This window comes from Dasypus novemcinctus, chromosome 3, assembly GCF_030445035.2.
Source record: "Dasypus novemcinctus isolate mDasNov1 chromosome 3, mDasNov1.1.hap2, whole genome shotgun sequence".
NCBI lineage: Eukaryota > Metazoa > Chordata > Mammalia > Cingulata > Dasypodidae > Dasypus > Dasypus novemcinctus.
This window is the reverse complement of record NC_080675.1, coordinates 55,934,467-55,949,471: the sequence shown is the minus strand read 5'-3', so window position 1 is coordinate 55,949,471 and position 15,005 is coordinate 55,934,467.

The following is a 15,005-nucleotide window of genomic DNA, read 5'->3' as shown; positions in this document are numbered from 1 at the left end:
GACACCTTTTATCTAAATTATTTGAAAATGTGCATTCAGGTACACATTCAATGTGTGTCAGAGGAGGAGAGTGAGTCTATAAATATAATTGACACCTTTTATCTAAATTATTTGAAAATGTGCATTCAGGTACACATTTAATGTGAGTCAGAGGACAGGAAACTTTTTTTCTCTTTTTTTTTAATGTTACATTAAAAAAATATGAGGTCCCCATATACAACCCACCCCTCCTCACCCCCCTCCTCCCACATCAACAACCTCTCTCATCATCATGGCACATTCATTGCATTTGGTGAATACATTTTGGAGCACTGCTGCACCACAGGGTTAATGATTTACATTGTAGTTAACACTCCCCCCAGTCCACCCAGTGGGTCATGACAGGACATACAATGTCCAGTATCTGTCCCTGCAGTACCACCCAGGACAACCCCAAGTCCTGAAAATGCCCTCACATCATATCTCTTCTTTCCTCTCCCTACCCTCAGCAGCTACCATGGCCACTTTCTCCACATCTATGCTACAATTTCTTCCATTACTAATCACAATAGTTCCATAGTGGAATATCAGTAGGTCCACTCTAATACATACTCTATTCTTCCATCCTGGGGACCATGGGATGGTTATGTCCACTCCACCTCTATATGGAGAGGGATCTTAGATTCCACATGATGGGGGAATTGGACTTGGCCCAATGAATAGGGCATCCGCCTACCACATGGGAGGTCCTCGGTTCAAACCCCGGGCTTCCTTAACCCGTGCAGAGCTAGCCCATGCACAGTGCTGATGCATGCCAGGGGTGCGCCCTGTAAGGAGAGCCACCCAGTTCAAAAGAAAGTGCAGCCTGCTCAAGAATGGCGCTGCACAAACGGAGAGCTGACACAACAAGATGACGCAACAAAGAGAAACACAGATTCCCAGTGCCGCTGATAAGGATAGAGGCGGTCACAGAAGAACATACTGGGAATGGACACAGAGAGCAGACAACTGGGGGGGAGGGGAGATAAATAAATAAATAAATCTTTTAAAAAAAAGATTCTACATGATGATGGATGCAATTCTCCTGCTTACAATTGTAGGCACTCTTGGCTCCCTGGTGTGGTGGTTGAGCTTCTTCACCTCCCTGTTAGCTGGCTGGGGTAAGTCCAATAAACCAGAGGGCTGTAAGTCTGCTGAGGCTCAGGGCCCAGCTGGCACATGGACAGTCCAGAGATTCAGGTCTCCTGAGTATACACCAACCCCAGCGCCAACCACAGGTCCAGTAAAAGTGACAGGAGAGGCATATGTAGAGACGTCACATCTGAATCCAACTCCATTACACTCAGGAACACAAACTCCAAAGTAGGGCCAACTGACATGGCACTGAACTCCAGAGCCATCTGCCATGACCATAGAACCTGTGGGTCTCTGTAGTCCTCAGGAGAACCAGTGCCTGGGCTTGTATCTACTTTGGCTGTCTCTGGGACCCTGCTGAGGTGCACATAAGTGCGACCCCTCTGATGACCTCCCGACTCTCTTTTGGAGACTCATAGCCATATAAACTCATTTGTCCTTTCCATTTCCCCATTTTATTCAAGGTGAAAAAGCAGTTTTTAACACCTGATATTACATGTGGGCTGAGATATCTGCTGGTCTGTGTTGACCCTTTTATTCAAGGTCTTTTTCTAGTTACATCATCAGCTGGTGCTTGGTAGAAATCCCTCGGTGCCAGGGACTCTCATCCCTGGGGGTCATGTCCCGCTCTGGGGAGGAAGGTAATGCATTTACATCCTGCATTTGGCTTAGAGAATGGCCACATTTGAGTAACATGGAGGCTCTCAGGGGTAACTCTTAGGCACCTTGCAGTTCTAGGCCTAGTTCATATTTCAGGCACACAGGCTCATAAGCGTAGTCATCAGTATCAAGAGCTCATTGTTTGGCCATCCTTCTTTATTGGTCTTTGCCATTGCAATTGGGGAATTGTTGCTCTTCCATTGGGGAATATGATAGAGCTCCCCTGGCTAGGAACTCAGCACTCCCTCTGTTGTCATTTTCAACTGTAACTACTATGAGAATATCCAAACATTTTTATATACCCTGTATACATGCCTTGGAGAACTCCCTCCCAACTGTGTGCCCCCCACACCAGTGTTCCTCCCCTACCATAGTTGAACCTCTGTGGTCCAAAACTTTTTCAAAAATGAAGCCTAATATGTTGCCAAAGGACAGGAATCTTGATTATTCATCTTTGTCACTGCAGAGTTCATAGAGACAATAAACCTTGATCAGTGAATGTCCTCAGAATGGAGCATGGGAAATAGATCGCAACAGAGACAGTTCTAAAAATTGAATCACAATAGAAATCTTACAGAATTTCTAATCAAGACTATAGGAAACATTTTGATAATGTTGGAATTTTATATAATGGTTTATAATGGTATATAATTTTATATAATGGTTTATGGTAAATGAGATAGTCTGCAAAAAATGCTTATCACAGTGCCTGCCTCATACCTCCATACTAACCTGGTTTTGTTTTTAGACTTAGAAAGTATCACATCATATGTGGCAGTCAGAATTCTAAGATACCCCCCTGATGTATACACACTTTCTCCCAGTTATTCAATCAAATGCTAATTCAGGTGCTTCTGTGAAGGAATTTTGCAGATGTAATTAATGTCCCAAATTATTCAATCTTAAGAAAGAGGGATTGTCCTGGGCAAGCCTGGCCTAATTAGGTGAAACTTTAAAAGAAATGAGGCTCTTCCTTGGGAGGAAGATTCAAGGCATAAGAAGGATTTGCCTTGAGGGAGGTTCTCCATTGCTGCCTTAAAAGATGGAGGGGCCCATGAGGCAAGGAATGTAGGTGACCTCTAATTGCTGAGAGTGGACAGAGTTGGTAGACAGCAAGGAAGTGGGGACCTCAGTCCTATATCCTCAAGGAACTGAATTTGGCCAACAACACAAATAAGTTTGAAAGTGGACTCTTCTCTGGAGCCTCCAGAAGTGTACTCTGTCTGGCTGAGACCTTGATTGCAGCCCTGTAAGACCCTGAGCAGAGAATCCAGTCGTGCTGTGTTCAGACTTCTGATCTAGTATTGTGAGCTAATAAGTAGGTGTTGATTTAAGCCACAAAGTTTGAGGTAATTTGTTACATAGCAATAGAAAACAAATACATCATAAGTTAAGAATAATTGGGACACAGATTTCCTGTGACCTGCAATGCAAATGATATAGTAAATAGAGTAAAATGCTTATTTATTTATTTTTTTTAAGATTTATTTATTTCTCTCCCCTTCCCCCCACCCCGGTTGTCTGTTCTCTGTGTCTGTTTGCTGTGTCTTCTTTGTCTGCTTCTGTTGTTGTCAGCGGCGTGGGAATCTGTGTGGTTTTTTTGCTGCATCATCTTGTTGTGTCATCTCTCGGTGTGGACAGCACCATTCTTAGGCAGGCTGCACTTTCTTTTGCGCTGGGCGACTCTCCTTATGGGGCACACTCCTTGCGCGTGGGGCTCCCCTACGTGGGGGAAACCCCTGCATGGCAGAGCACTCCTTGCGCACATCAGCACTGTGCGTGGGCCAGCTGCACATGGGTCAAGGAGGCCCGGGGTTTGAACCGTGGACCTCCCATGTGGTAGACAGATGCCGTAACCACTGGGCCAAGTCCGCCGCCTTGCTGCGTCATCTTGTTGTGTCAGCTCTCTGTGTGGGTGGCACCATTCTTAGGCAGGCTGCACTTTCTTTGGCGCTGGGGGCTCTCCTTACGGGGCACACTCCTTGCGCGTGGGGCTCCCCTACATGGGGACACCCCTGTGTGGCAGGGCACTCCTTGCGCGCATCAGCACTGCACATGGGCAGCTCCACACGGGTCAAGGAGGCCCGGGGTTTGAACCGCGGACCTCCCATGTGGTAGACGGACGCCCTAACCGCCGGGCCAAGTCCGCTTCCCAAGGGTAAAATGTTTATAGGCAAATCTGGGTAAAGGGTACATGGGTATTCCTGATACTATTTTTGAAACTTTTTTAATAAGGCAAGAACCTATTTCAAAATAAACATTGAAGATCCCTGCTGCCCTATAAAACTCCTAAATGTGGAATGTTCAACAGCCTATCCATTTTTAGTAAGTTGCAAAACTTCCAGTTGTCTGATAATGAATGTTGGAGAATTTTTTTAAAAGTAAGATGAGGTAACTACTAGGAAAAAATCCTTAGGTAAAGACTCAAAATAAAATTTAGTATCTGCACAGAAATTACTTTTAACTTAGTAGCCTTTGCTTAATAGATGGGATTAAAGTAGTATGGAACAACAAGCAGCCTTAAGTTCACAGGTCCACATAACTAGTGCTCAAACCAACACAAATTCCAACATAGTACATAAGGAAGGCTAAGTCACTACTGAACTGTCCGTTCTCTATCAAACCTGTGACACTCCCTAAGAGAAGACATCATCACTTTGAATATAAATGCCTCCATGAGAAAAGAATTTAAACTTTATTTTTTAAGTTTGAAATTATATCCAAATAAGTTTTTTTAAAAATTTATTTAATGTATTTCTCTTTTCCCCTCTCCCCCTGGTTTGCACTTGTCTGCTTGTCTTAATTTTAGGAGGCATTGGGCACCAAACCCAGGACTTCCCATGTGGGAGGGAGGCACCCACTTTCTTGAACCACCTCTGCTTCCTGCTTGTTGTTGCATCATCTCGTTGCTTCAGCTTGCTGTCTTGCTCATCTTCTTTAGGAGACTCTGGGAACCCAACCCAGGACCTCCCATGTGGTAGGTGGGTGTCCAACTGCTTGAGCCACATCTGCTTTCCCAAATAAGTTTTTAAATGAGAGACTAGTTACTGTTTTTGTGGGAGTCTTCACTTGTTTTGGTGAGAGTCAATTTATGTAAAATCTTAAATATGTCTGGGAATCAAAGATTTATATGATTGGTTTGAATTATAGTTAACTGCTAACATTTAATGAACTCTTACTATGTGCCAAGTACTATATTAAGTACTTCACATATATTAACTCATGTAAATATCATAACAACATTGTGAGGTAAGTACTCATGTCTTCCCCATTTTACAGTTGAAGATACTGAGGCACAGAGGGGTTAAATAACTTTGCCCTGGTCACACAGCTGGTATCCTGAGTATCTGACTCTGGAGCCATATACTATACCCTGACCCTCACCATAGATCATCATAGATGCCGTTTTAAATTAGTAGTTTAAACTACTAATAGTTTGTTCATTTAAACTGTGTTTTAGTTTCGATTATCACTTTTTTTTTGCTTTGGAATTTATAATATCCTATTCTTTGGCAACAACAACAGAAATAAAAAACCTTCTTATCCAAAATTTTCAACTTGTTCTTTTTTAAGTTACTATTTTGCAGATTAAATGAGTTGAATGGGAGTGTGTAAACTTTTACCAAGCACTTTGCATATATAATATTATTAATATCTTTGAGAATAAGGTCAACGGGTGTACCCATGCCACTGGTCTTGAAGAGTCTTTAGGAAGTGTGAACTCTATGGAAAATATGCCTTTAACTCTTATTTTAAGAGGTTTATCTCTCATCACATAAAATAATAAAATGAACCAACATTTTGCATTAGATGTAATTTTTAAAATTTTTAATTTTATTGAAAAAAATTTATTGTAATATATATGCAACATATTTCCCACTTTAACCCTTTAAAGTATACAATTCGTTGATATTAATTACACCCACAATGTTGTGCTACTATCACCACCATCCATTACCAAAACTTTTCCATCACCCCAACAGAAACTTTGTACCTATTCAGCATTAAGTCCCCATTCCTCATCCCCACCTCTACCTCTGGTGCCCAGTAATCTACTTTCTGTCTCTATAAACTTGCATCACATTAAATACAATTAATCTGTAACTTTAGAAGAGATGAATTGCTTGTGGTTAGTTGATACAATGTCACATTTTATAGACATTTAATCAAATTTACTAATTTTCATTTATAGAAATTTTTTCTATTTTGAAACAAATAGGATTTTCTCAGCTATCAAATAATTTTATTTTTTGGGCCTTGAAAAGTTCCTAGGTCCTAGGCATTGAACCTCAGCCTTGCAAATGTAGTCACAAGGTTGTTGGGGCATGAGACTGGCAGGAACTATAGTTGAATTTCTGTATGGAAGGGATGTGGAGATGTACTGTTTTACTAGGGGGCACGCTTTCCTCTCTATGAGATTATCCTCTGGTTTGCGGAGCAAACAGCTTTTGGGGCTAGAGGACAAGGGGTTTTATGCATCTCCCAGATGTTTTTTTAAAAAATGTGGATATTTCTCTGTGGTAGAGGATCAGAGGATGATTCCAAAAATAAATACGATTAGTCACTATACCAATCGATGCAAATATATTTGTACATATTTATGCATGGAGGTTCAATTTATAGTGGCTAAATCTTACAAAAATTCTTGTAGAATAACCTACATTCATATCACTATGATGGGTGTTAAATGTTAGAGGCAATTTTGCTGCCTAGGAAAATGCTGAAAATCAAGAATTTGAACAAATGTGATTAGATTTCTTGAGACCATGTTAGAGAACATTTTTAATCTGGTGACCATTTGCTAGATGCAACCTTCTTTTTCTCTTAGGAACCTTGGACATTCATTGTGATTAATCTCTACACTGAGCTGTCAGTTTCCTGACAGGGATTTTATACCCAAGAATATGTAGGTGGATTGCATCACTCAAAGGTCTTTCTAGATTCAAAGTTCAATAAATTCTTGTCCCTTTAGTAATCATTTGCCAAAAAAAATCCCAAAACAATTCAACTTTCCTCTTTTTCAGTGGTTGTGCGGCATAGACAGCAGCATCTGGGAAGGAACCTGTTTAAGGGCTTAATTGTGGAGGCGCTGAAGCAGCCTCACAAATAGCTGTAATCTTGGCTTGCTAACCCTGGTCCATTGAAAATCTTGAGTTTTAATGGCAACCACAGTTTCTTCCTGATTACGCCACAGTTTTTGTTCCCAGGTGTTACTGTAAGCTGTAAAGATTACTTACTGTATTTAAATTTTCTGAGGAAAATGACTCAATTTCATTTACAATCAGAGAAAACTGAAATTTCACAAGTTCCTTTTTCTCTTTTCTGCTTGAACATCTCCCATCAGTTGCTATAATAAAGAATACGTTATTTTAAAAGCATATTATAAATGGAATGTGTTATTTGTGAGCACTGTTTTGGCAATTGTTACATGCAAAGGGAACTGTATGTATCAGCACTGATTGTGGGCAGGTGAGAGTTGTTCTATCATTTCCCAAACTGAATACATCCAGGGAAGTCAGATCCCAGAAGGTAGCTTTGCCCCCTGCCGCACAACCAGTGGATTACATTTTACAATATTTACTTGGTAAAATATGTAAAAAGATTTTTCAGCTTGTCTTTGCAGTGAACTCTGTTTTGTACATACCTTGCTAAGAAATCTATCTTTCTACGTGCTGGTGCTTGCATGTTGTAGAATTAGAGTGGAATTGGGAATGGCATGCTTTCCCCACTCTCTAAGAATTAACATTTAAAAAATGTACTTCTGATAGCTATCCTCTAGAAACTTGAACACATTTACATTTATTATGCAAAATCAAGTAAATTTCCGAGATTGTAGCTGTTTATTCATCTGTAATGGGTCTTGCCTTAACTGGGAAGAAGCAATGTTAGCTTTTTTTAAAAATTAATTTTATTTACAAACACTCCATATCTACCAGACATACAGTCTCCTTCCCTTATCAGTTGGAAACCTTTAAAGAATGCTATCTTCATTTCCTCCTTAGGTATCAAGTGGGCATATTTTTGCAGTTTTGGAAATCTGCCTTTCCTTTGATATGCACTGATACATATTAGGAGGCAGTCGATTACAGTGGTTGAGACCCTGGGAATTAGACCTCTCTTTTTTTTTTAAGGTTTATTTTATTTATCCCCCCCCCCCCCATTCCCCTCGTTTTCTGCTCTCTGCATCCATTTGCTGTGTGTTCTTCTGTGTCTGCTTGCATTCTCATGAGGCGGCTCTGGGAGAACTGATCCTGGGACCTTCCAAAGTGGGAGAGAGGCAATTACTCTCTTGCACCACCTCAATTCCCTGTTCTGCTACATCTTCTTTTTTTCTCTCCTCTTTGTCTCTTGTAGCATCATCTTGCTGTGCCAGCTCTCTGTGTCAGCTGGCATTCCTGTGTGATGTGGCTTTCCCACACCAGGTGGCATTCCTACACAGTGCGGCATTCCCACGCAGGGCTGCGTTCCCGCATTGGCCGGCATTCCACGTGAGCCAGCTCGTCGCATGGGCCAGCTTGCCCCCACCAGGAGGCCCTGGGCATCGAACCCTGGACCTCCTATATGGTAGGTGGGAGCCTAGTTGGTTGAGACACATCCATTTCCCATAGACCTCATTTTGAGTCCTTTCTTTATTATGTACAAGCATTGTAACTTTAGTTAGGCAAATTATTTAATCTCTGTATACCTCAACTTTCTCCCCAAGACTATAGAACTCCTGGCAGGTCTGTCCTACAGTTGTGGTAAGGATAATATGTTGAGATAATCTGGAGAGCACTTAGTACAGTGCCTGGCACATATTAAATGTCAGTGAATGGTGCTGGGGTTCCTAGGATTATTTGCAGCCAGGCAGGAGTGGCTACCAGCCCTCAATTCCAATAGTGAAAATCTGTTCAGAAAACTTCAGAGTGAACCATCTGCCAAGAGCTTTGGCCCTCTAGAAAGCAACATTACAAAATAGCCCATGGGATTATGTAGGGGGTGATTATGGTATGTATGGAGAAGAAACAGCACCGCTGCTAGAGATTTCCATGACTCCTGCAGAGGGCCTTGGCAGGAAACCAGCTTTGGGAGGAGGCCTGAGGCTGAGGTGAGTCAGCACACCTACCCGTTTCCTCAGAAGTCTCCCTTCTGCCACTGAGTCACTCTTCCCTTAAACCGGGAGTCCACCCCTCCCCGACCCTGTTTTCCCTTCCATTTCAGAGCCAAGTCAGTGTTAAGAGGTACACTGGGAATAATAAAATATAATGACCATGATGACACATCAGCAAATGATGTCCTTAAAGGAAAGGAATTCTCTTTTGGATATGCTGTACTTAGAAGGGCCACTGAGTGGCAGATCTCCAAGCTGTGCTTCTTGCAAGTTAAATGAAGTAACTGTTGGCAGAAATGGCTTAGGAGTGACCAAGGAAAGCCCCTCTGCCATAGGGGAAGGCCTGAGAACTTCACTGCTGATGCAGTTGGATAGAGGGACCACTCCCTTCATAATATGTCCAAACATTTCTCTGTATTATATTTTATTTCAGGACGATATATCTGTCGTATTTTTCTCCACGCAGTCACCCATTCATTACTCTATGCAAGTCAGTCTTCAGATACTATGGAGGATACAGAGATGCCTGTCTTTACGGAATTTACAAACCAGTAGGGAAGATAAAAATGATAAGAATAGCATTTATTGAGGACTTGCCATATCTTTTCTTTCTTTTTTTTGTTGCTTTTTTTAAAAAATTGAATAAAGTAAAAGCAGGAAAAAAAAGCAACAAAGAGCCACCAAGCTGTTCCAGAACAGCCTTTATTTTTCTCCTGGCATCCCCTGAAATCCTCCAGGGTGGGGATCCCCAGTCTAAGGGCGAAGCTGCAGACGTTGAGGGGACAGGACTCTCAAGGTGGGGGCGGGGGAGTAAGAGGGTCAGCGCTGCGGGCTCGCCTGGCCTCTATGCATCCTGCAGTGGGTTTTCTTTAGGGAGATCGGCTCATCCAAGGAACAGTGGGTTATCTGGAAAGAGCAGGGTTTCCTCCTCAATCGTGGCTGGTCATGGAAGGGGCCGGTGGCTAAGTTGGGCTGGGACTGGTACACGTGGCTCGTCCAATCAGCAGATTGACCCAGTAGTTCCCTCGGCAGACACAGCCTGCGGGCACCACGGGCTGTGGTCCTTTGCTCGCCTGGCTGCGCTGGCTGCGCTGGCTGCGCTGGCTGCGCTGGTTGCGCTGGTTGCGCTGGTTGCGCTGGCTGCGGGCGCAGTCCAGGCGCGCCACCCGCTCTCCTCCCCTGCTCACAGCCCTCGGCCGGCTTGGGCGAGGCCGTGCACTGGGCGCGGCGGCCGGCGGGGGTCTGCGCCCGGTGCCGGCTCGCACTCACCGCCAGGGCACAACCCGGTCTTGGTGGGCTCAGATTCCTGGCGGGATCCGACTTCCTGAAATCATTTTATCAAAACAATACTGTGAATAGAAGTGATTATCATCTCAAAGATGAAGAAACCCCAGGCCCACGGAAACTAGGTGATTCATGGAAAGATAAGCCATGCATACAAATACACAAATAACTTGGACAACAAAAGTAGAATTCAGGAGGAAATATTACTTCCCGTGGATAGGCATCAGGGCAGCCTTCAAGGAGGAGGTGTCAATAGAGCAAGGTCTTGAAGGGGATGCGAGGGTGGCTGGGAAACATCAGCTCAAGCAAAGACACTGAGACAGAAAAACAGAGGTTTCTATGCTTTGGTTTCACTGAAGCATAAGGATCCTGAAAGGGAACAGGGAATTTAAGATGTGGGTCATGTAATGGAGGGCTTGGACTGTCAGGTTAAGAAATCTAAATTTTATTTGATGAACAATGAAGACTTGCTGAGAGCTGTATTTTTAGAAAATTGAAATGCCCTAGAGCTGGCAGGAGGTAACATGGATCCAAATTAGGCAGAGGCAGTGGGAGTGAAGAGACAGAGAGAAGGTATCGTGCTGGAATCCAAGAGACTTGGTAATTGATGAGTTCTCAATCTGACTTGCTGAGTAGCTTTATTCATATTTTGCCTGCTATCGTTTGTGTCTCGTAGTCTTCTGGGCTGCACAACACCCACACTTTAAATGAACTACCCCAAGTCTTGTCCTGTCACATTGAATTATTAACTTTTCCTGGTTTCCTGGCGGTCAAACTGCTCTACGTCAGACTTTCCTTCCTTGAATCTTAGGAGCATTTCTTTTACTTACTCGGCCCCTGTTCTCCTTAGGTGAGCCAACATTTGAAGCCATTTCAGCATCCTGCAGTCACCTCTCCTTGGTACTGTCCTGCCTGAGCTGGTAGCTCAGCACTCCTGTGCTACCTCATCCCAGCATCCTATTAGAGATCCCTTCATGCTTGATGCTAAGTATGGTGGAGAGGCAGCACTGATCAAGCTGAGCCATCTCGAGCAGATGCAAATCTCAGAGCCTTAGAAGGAGCTGGACATTGTCAGTGCCCTGGAGACCTTCATTGTGGTCTGAGGCTTCAAGCCTCGTTAGCGTCAGGTTTTATTGGTTAGTTTCCCAAAACCACATGGATACTTTTGATTGGCTTTCTAATATCACACCAGTGGGAAGAAAGGAAGAGGAACCAGTGTTTACTCAGGGATTACTCAAAGCCAGGTATCCTGTAAAGTGCTTTGCATGTGTTACCTCAGTTAATCTTCACACCAGAACTGAGGCAGGTGTTATTCTCCTCATTTTACAAAAGAGGAACTTGAAACTCAAAGTAATTAAGTAACTGCGCAGGTTTATACAGCGAGTGAAGCTGTCAAGATACAGTCTTAGGGAACTTTCCCAGATGCCACATTTCCTTCTACATAAGAAGAGTATTCTTTTTAGTACTACTAAGGCAGCAGAATTCAGTTTTTGGTATATTTGTACCATTTGCCTGGTGCCTGCTAGTTTCTGACTTTGTGGCTGTTGACTATCTGAAGGGAGTATAGGTATAGCTTAGTGGTTGAGTGCCTGCTTCACATGTACAAGATCCCAGGTTCAATCCCTGGCATTTCCTTAAAAAAAAAAAGTCTGAGGACTTTCTTGGCTGCTCAACTTCTGCTCTTTCCCAGAGGATCAAAAGCACACTTTAGCATCAAGTCGCAGGTTTCTTGCTGCATCCCTAGGTTTGGTTGTATTGGAAAGGGAGAATGAAATGGGGCTTCTTTTGTAGCCTTGCTCTTCTCATTGATTCTGGGAAAGGACATGGCTTTGACACAAGGCAGTGGGTAGTACTGCCTGCAAATCTTGCGACGTCAGGTCTGCTGTGCACCTCCTCTACTTTCCAAACCTGGGCCAGTGTCCTCAGGAACACAAGCCCACTGTCCTGTCAGCTTCTGTTCATGCTGGCTCCCTTTCCCCATCTTCCTCGTGCTAGATCTCAAAATGTGTTCCATCTTCTTTCTGCAATTCCAAACCCTCAGCTTGGTTCAAGGCTCTGCCCCAGCGCACTTCCTCAGTTAAGCCTCTCCTGACTGGCTTTCTCTTTCTGCATTCCTGTAGCCATTTTGATTCTAGGGAGCGCTTCCCCAGCTCTCCTTCTAAATCTGGGCCTGTGCATTTTCACTTTAATTGATTCTAGTCTCAGAGGGAGAAGTGTGGTCTTCCTTTTCACCTCATGGTGCCTAGCAGAGTGCTAGGCTTATGATGAGGGAATTAATTATTGAGTCCAACATTTTGGATCCATATTCTCTGAAAGGGAATAGGATTAAAGGGCTGTCATTCTGCAAACAATAGAAAGACATAAACTCGCGGAGGAAATATACCCACATGTTTACAGGAGTATCTCTGGGTTCTGAGCTTATTGATAGTTTCAGTTTCTTCTTTGTACTCCATATTTGCTCCAACGAGCATGTCTTCCATGAGGGACACTTGCTTTTTTTTTTTTCCCCCTATTTCTATTTCCATCTTCTTGATGTTCATGGAGCTATGGCTTTTGATTAAACCATGTGGTTCAAGATCAGGAATCTGGATTCTGTTGTCAGTTCTGCCGCCTGACTTTTTGAGTGACTTTCTTAAAATTCCCATTGCTTTATGTCTTCATCTGTAAACTTGGCTGAGTGATAAAGGAACACTTGTCATCTGCCCTCTTCCAGAGTCGCTTGACATTTGATGAAAAAATGTTGCGAAATCACTTTTAAATCACCTGGTAAAAGGTTATAGACATGAGTTATTTGACTGTGTGTGCCCCAGATCTCTGTGTCTCTCCAGTCTCTGTGTAACTCAGTTTTATAGAGCAATTTTGTTGGGGACTCAGCTCTTGGTTTAGAATTTATTAGTCTCTAAATTGCTGTTGTAAGGAACATTTGGAAATATATGGGAGTTTGCATACCAGGAGGCAGAATAGTGCTGTGGCTAAGAACATGGGCTTTGGGCTCTGTGTCACTTGCCAACTGCCTGATTTTGCCAAGATGCTTAAGTTTTCTAAGTCTCAGTTTTCCCATCTGTAAAATGAGGATAATGAAGGTAACTGCCCAAAGAGATAATGATTAAACCTTTTAGCACAGTGCCTAGTCCTGCTCATGGGCTCAGTAAATTGCAGATACATGTCTAGAACACAGATCACCTTGCTAAAATGTAAAGTTTGCCTTACTGCATGCTTCAAAAAAATCTGAATTGTTTTCTCCACTGCATATAGAATAAAGTCATTTTCATCAGCTTGGAATAAAAAAAAAAGTCAAAACACCAAACTGCTTCATCCTCTGATTCCAACTACACTTTCAGCCCTAAAAAGCACCATTTCATTGCTCTCACCATTACCTCAGCGGGAAGATCATCTCCCACTTCTCTGCCTTTGGAAATCCTTCCCAGCTTCAGATGCCACCTTCTGTGTGGAGCCCTCCCTGATCTCCCCCCACACATCCAATCAGTTTGTCCTCTGAGTGCGCCATACCATGCTACTTTCACCCAATTTGGTTTGTACTTCATTAAACGCTGCCCTGTCTTTTATTGTGTAGACCCCCTTCTAGATTGTTCTCTCCTCCAGGAATAGAAGGTGGTTTATTCACTTTTCCATCCTGTTAATGCTTAATGTGGTATTGGCCGTCTTTCATAAATGCTGGCTTTGCTTAGTACAGTTCCTACGGGACAGGATTCAGTGGCAGCTCTAATGCTTCTTAGCAGCAGCATCTTGCTTGTAATGGAGCTAAACGGCAGCGCCAGGGAGGGAATGTACCTGCTGCTTCCTTCATTCCACCCATCTTCCCTGGTTGCAGAGACAGGATTCTTAGGTCTCTATGCCTGGCAGGTTGGCCGGCCTTCCCTAGCCAACTTCTTTTTTGCTGGAGAGAGAATGGAAATCATTCCTGACTCAAGTGCAAACATCACACGAGAGGCAGGCCAGGTCTTCTGAGTCAGCATGCACTAAACTAAGCTCATCTCCTCCCTTACCTCTAAAGCCCACAAAGTGGCAAACTCCTCATGGCTGCTTTTTTTCAGGGACGATGCAGTGGACTATTTTGCCTTCAATCGCTCATGACTTACACTCACTGAGGGCGAACCAGGGACACCCACTTGACATTAGTAGAGCACACTAGTTGTTTCCAACTTCTCTGGCTTGCTGAGCTCATCTGTCTTTTATGATTCAGTAAAAATTGGCTCAAACGCCCATTGCTTATGCAGTAGGGAACCCAGACATTTTCCCAATAGGGCCAAGAATTCTTGCTGGAGAGCATCTGGAAGGAGCATTCAGTGCCTCTGCCACTGGCCTCTGCTTCTGCTGCCTTTCTGGTTTGGCCTTCTTCGTGGACCTCTCCCCTTCTGTTTTGTTCAGCTCCAACTCCAAAAATTACTGTGCTTCTGTAATGTAAAACAATGTAATGATCTTACTCTACCCCCAAACTTATCCAGGCTTGGCCTAAAGGGATAGCTCAGTAACTAAAGTCTGTTAAGGATATTTGTAACAAAGACAGTTCTCTGAGGAGGAGTTCTATGATCAGCTCTGATAGGAACACTTTTTTTTTTCTCCCTCCATCAGTAAATTAAATGAGATTATTTATTGATCTAAATCTTTCCGTGGACTAGTTTTTGTTTGTTTATTTCTAGGTGCCCTAAAAAAAGTTCCTCCTTGGCCTTTCTCACTTTTATGGTCCAGTATGTCATGGCTGGCCCTCTTTTTGGGCCTGCTTACCACCATCTTCTTTATCATGTTAAGTAGGACCATGTATCTTAAATTCTAACTAAGTTTATTTCTTCCAGAATTAATGCCTTCCAGAACAAGGTATTAATCATGTGGGGATTTC